Here is a 5288-nt window from a genome sequence, read left to right as displayed (position 1 = left end):
TAATGTTGGTACTTTAAAATTTTATTAATTTATAGAGATATTAATTTACAAAAATTTCCATTTTTAGATTTTTTTTTACTTTTTCCTATTTTTGTTTATAAAATAAGAAAATATTTAATTTTCCATATATACATTATTTAAATTTTCTAAATTTAATTTTCATATTATTTTATTATCTTTTTTATTATCTTATTTGGTGTACATTTTTATGTTTCATAGAATTGTTATGTGATATTTTGATATAATTTTACTAAATATTAACAAAATATATTGAAATATTAAGAAAATAGATGTATTTTTATTGTAAATATAAAACCAAAAATATAATGTTTATTTTGTACTTATATAAAAATATATATTTCTTTATTATTAATTTATGATTTTAATGGAACTATATATTTACATATGAATTTTAAAAATATTATTATCTTATTATTTTATCGATTTATATCATGTTTTACACCGGCCCAAATTGGGACCGGCGAAATTTATTAATTTATAGAAATTATTAGTTTATTGAGTATTAATTTATAGAGGTTGTATTGTATTATGCTATCTGAATCGCGGCCGTAGTTTTGGTAATATGAATAGTGAAAAATTAAAATATGGTACATGGCAATTAGAATTCATGCAGTATTCAGAACAGTTTTGTTTTAATAAAATAAACGTCGTGGTTTTGATAGAAAAAATATTGTCGTTTTGACATAAAATTAATGCGGTGTTGGATAAAAAATAATGTAAATAAATATATGAATACAACTAAGAGTTAACTACCGTTGTTACCATCTGGAATAAATTGAGTGTTGATGTTGATTTACCACACCAATTTTGACTAGTTTGACCAGTTTTAAGCCAATTTTACAGCTCTCCATTCAGTTTTTTCTTTTGGGTTTGATTCTAATTTCTTATTTCCATAGATAGATATTTACAAATTTTCTTTTGTTTTAGTTTTAAATTTTATCCAATATTGATTGATTCGGTACCATTTAGTTTTGTTTGGTCTAGTTCTTTTTTTTTTTGGTCTAGTTCATACTCGATCTGATATAGTTTAATTCTTTGGTTCTAGGTAAATGTGCGGAGACTTAATAAATATTATCAAAATTTAAATAAATAAATTATAGTATTTTTGAGTAAATAAATATTTATTTATAGTTATATCAATACGTAAAACTAAAATAAATATATTTTAATAAATGTGGTCACTATTACAAAAATCTATACTATTACTTGCGAAGTGATTTTTCGCAACGGAGCTCTCACGTTAAAAGTTAGAGTGGTTAATATCTATATTACTCTTAATGAATTTTATATGTAATGAATTATATAATCAAAAACGAAAATTAATTTATTCAATTAGATAATTGATTAAAATTAATAATATTAAGATTTATCCAAAATCTAAAAATATTTTAAAATATAAATATAATTCCTATATGTATGTTGTGTTGTTATCTAAATATAAATATTTTACATCACATATTTTAAAAATAAATATAATTTATGTATATTTGAATATTTTAAGTTTATTTTACGTAGCAAAAGATATTTTATTAAAATAAAAATATTGAATATAAAAATTAATATTTAGTTAATTATTAAATATAAAAATTAATAGTTAATTAATTATTAAATATAAAATTATAGTGTATATGTTTATAATTTTTGTAAACTATTAAGCCCGCATGTGCGGCAAAACACCTAGTTTATTAATATAAAGTGAAGTTTTTTTTCTCTCCATAGGACGTCTACTACCACGTGTCACCATAACTAATACGATGTGTTTTCTGACTTATAATTTCGTTGGGGCTTTTATTTCCATTCTAAGTCCAGAGTTGATATTTGTTTCTTCGTCACTTTGACTTGGAGCTTCAAGCGTCAGCCGACGAAAGTTTCAGATTTTGTGATCATCGATCGCTTTTACGATTTCTTCTCATTGATTCGTACTTTGCTCCCATCTTCTATGTAATTAACCCACTCCTCCACTCTGCAGCATTCAATCGACTTCACCGTATCCAAAAAGTCTAAAGCCCCAACTATTAATATCCACTATTTCAAACATCAACAGCACAGCTTCAATGATATAAAAAATAATAGTCTGTTCTACTTACCGATTACTGCGATGGAGACTTCCTTCATCCTCCTTGCCGATTTGAAAGCTGGTCGCTGCTCCAACACTGCGGAAGTTCGTTTGCTGAGGTTTTGAGAGGGCAGGAATGTGAGGAAATGGGGTGAAGTGATGAGTCTTGACATGCTCCTCACTGATGAGAATGTAAGAAATTTTCTTTCCGATTAATTCTGTTGACTTCCGACTATCTAAAGTTTAGATTTTCTGCTTCTCAACAGTCTACGCTCATGCAAGGATCCATTAGTGCAAAGCGTCAGCTCATATGCAGAGACCGTCTCAGTAAAGGATCTGTCTGCACGTTAAGCAGTTTTGATGTAACACACAGCAACTCCAACTTCCGGTTGTCCGAAGCACCTCTCTCCATAAGGTTAAATGATGAAATCTCTTTTGATAAGCTAATAGAGTCGGTTAGGTACATACCTACTGAGCTGTTCTGATTCCTACCATACAATTAGTTGCTTGAATAGGCGAACATATGCAAAGAACTCCCTAGTTTGTATCTTTAATCTTTGCTAATAAAGTTGAGTTTTTTATAGCATGGGTTAACGTAACCCTTTTAATTCATTTCTGAGACATAATTGGTGAGCTAATTACAATCAGCAGTACAATCACTGATCTTACACCGGGGGCACAACACGTGATGCTCACTATGCGTCTGTTAAGGTACTTTTGATTTTAATCTTCATTTGTTACAATATGGGGCTGTTTGTTTCACCATCTGTTTATCTCCATTCAAATGATCCATTTATATGGTCTATTCACATGGTCCATTCAGATTTTATTAGATGTTTGTTTGTTCATCCAAGTGATTCATCTAAATGAATCATTTAAATGGATCATACGTTTGTTTGTCCATCCAAATGACTTATCCAGATGGAGAAACAAACATGTCCTATGTACTATAACGTATACCCCCATTTGACGCTAAGCCATCAGTTTCTTTTCAGTGGTGATAACGTTTGCATCAGTATGTTTGACTCTATGGCACTTTCGTTTCATAGAAAATTTGATAGCTACAGGAAAGGAACCAAAAATTATGCTTGCCACAAGCGTCAATCCAAAGATAGTCGGGGGTAAGCGAGTATCTATTTTGACTTTTGGTACCTTGACACATAGCTTCGAAAAATGCGTTCTATAGACATTTTGTTTTTGACTGGTGTTCACTTAACTAAACCCATATGTTTTGACAGGCTGGTTATTCCTGAATGCCACTTCTCGCACACATCTCTATTTTGACTCCGAGACAGCTGCGTGAAAAGAAGTGTTTGGCAAGCAAGTCATATCTTTCTAATTAGAGAAACACAACTTTGTCTACATTGAATATATTGAAATTTGATTGCGTCGTTGTTTGAATGTCTTTCATGCTCATTTCCTTGCGGCTTGCCAGGCCATGGAGCAGAGCAGACATAGTCTTCATCAAAGGTTGTTCATGAGCAGAAGATTGAACCACTTACCGTTTCTGAGCTTAACCAATTTATTATCATCACTGATTCTTAGGTAGAGTCTGGTCTACTTAGATTGAAGACAATTTGTGATTATTTTCCTAATTTGTGTACTTTTCTATACTTGATAGATAATTCATTTTCTCTGCACGGCTTAAGTGACCGGTATCCAACAAGATAATAGTTGGTGTTATATTGGATGCTCCAGGTGTTCAAAGAAACTCGTCCTAGAGATCTTTTCCTTCACATGTGTTTCATGTAATGAAACTAATGTTGTGGCATCACTCATGTGACAATTTCAAAATGGTAGTCTTTGACATTTTTAAATCAAATAGCATATCAAAAAAATATTTGTATGTTAATCCTCTGCCTGGAACACGTACCAGGTGACACTGTCTGTGTCAGACAACAGTACTGATGATGCATCTTTCCTCTGTTTTGATTTGGAGAGGGCTAAACTGACTAACATTCAAGAGGCTGCACAAATTATGGTATTGCCAAAAGTCTACCCTTAAGTATTAAGTATTACTACTCCCTCCGTTTCAAATTATATGTCGTTCTAGAGGAAATTTTTTGTTTCAAAATAAGTGTCGTTTTCGGTTTTCAATGCAAAATTTATTGACAATATTCTCTTTTCCATTTTTCTATTGGTTGATACATAGTTAGGTGTATTGGTAATAGTGTTTTTATTTTGGAAATATGTAAAATTAAATGTTTTCTTAATCTGTATGCATAAGGTTAGAACGACATGTAATATGAAACGGAGGGAGTATTACTTTTTATCAAAGATATATATATATATATAAATTGTTTTTCGTTCTAACTTAATGACTTCAATTTTACCTCAAAGCACCAGACCTTCACCATCTCTCGCATATTTCTTGAATGAGAGTGTTTGCACCTATGCCAGCCTTCGTTATACCTGTTTGTTCTTTATCTTAGTGTCAAGTTTCTTAATTTGCTGCTGATTAAAATATATAAAGTCTATGTTTGTTACATAATTAATAGGAAGGTGCAAAGATCCCTGAAGAAGCGCTGCCTGAAGTTGTTGCACCAGGAACAAATGGAAAAGTTGGTAAGACTAGGAAGGATGCAGAAGAGCCATCTACATCTGATACTTCTATATCTGAACGTTCAGCATCGATCAAAAACAAGTATCCCCTGGTGAGAAAGCCCGGAAGAACACATGGAATGTGTCCACTACTAGAACATAAACAACCACACTTTTCTTTTTATATGCTTTACTATCTTTTCTTTTCCGCTAGAATCTCTTTCCCTTTTGTTTAAAAACACAATGTGGTGGTTTTTCTTTCAATTATTAATGCAAGTACTTTTCTTAAAAAACAAACATCCACATAGCGTGGAATTATAAAGTTTATTCTCATGCATCCTTACATATTTCGTATAAACACTACAAGAAAAATGTGTTTTAATAGCAGACCAGGATAGCGTTTTTTCGCTTTCTGCTATAGTTGACATATCCGTTAATTTTAGATAGCGTTTGTATTTTTGAAAACGCTATGATAGAGCGGCATAATTGGAAACGCTATGATAGCACATGGTTTTATATGTAACACTTATGTTTAATAGCAAAACACAGTTAAAAACGTTATGTTTAGTATTTCAAATCCCTAAACCCTAAACACGTTTTTAAACTCTAAACTCAAACTTTTAAACTCTACTATTTTAGCATCATATCTTAAATTAATTTTCAATTCTTA

The 5288-nt window shown here is 30.7% G+C and overlaps 1 long non-coding RNA gene across 3 annotated transcripts; it reads left to right on the top strand.

The window, feature by feature from the left end:
* Window positions 1–1486: 1486 nt before the first annotated feature.
* Window positions 1487–4846, top strand: LOC130497577 (uncharacterized). 3 transcript variants are annotated; one of them, XR_008936563.1, is made up of 8 exons: window positions 1487–2269; window positions 2344–2492; window positions 2729–2788; window positions 3073–3198; window positions 3316–3622; window positions 3699–3873; window positions 3954–4058; window positions 4576–4846. It is a non-coding gene; the product is annotated as an uncharacterized LOC130497577 (long non-coding RNA). The 3 variants fall into 3 exon arrangements; XR_008936562.1 differs by having other exon boundaries at window positions 1488–2269; window positions 2344–2788; window positions 3776–3873; XR_008936561.1 differs by having other exon boundaries at window positions 1488–2269; window positions 2344–2788.
* Window positions 4847–5288: the final 442 nt, after the last annotated feature.

The sequence above is a fragment of the Raphanus sativus genome, chromosome 7 (assembly GCF_000801105.2).
Source record: "Raphanus sativus cultivar WK10039 chromosome 7, ASM80110v3, whole genome shotgun sequence".
In the NCBI taxonomy this organism is placed as follows: domain Eukaryota; kingdom Viridiplantae; phylum Streptophyta; class Magnoliopsida; order Brassicales; family Brassicaceae; genus Raphanus; species Raphanus sativus.
The sequence above is the reverse complement of the archived record's forward strand: the minus strand, read 5'-3'. Positions and strand labels throughout refer to the sequence as shown.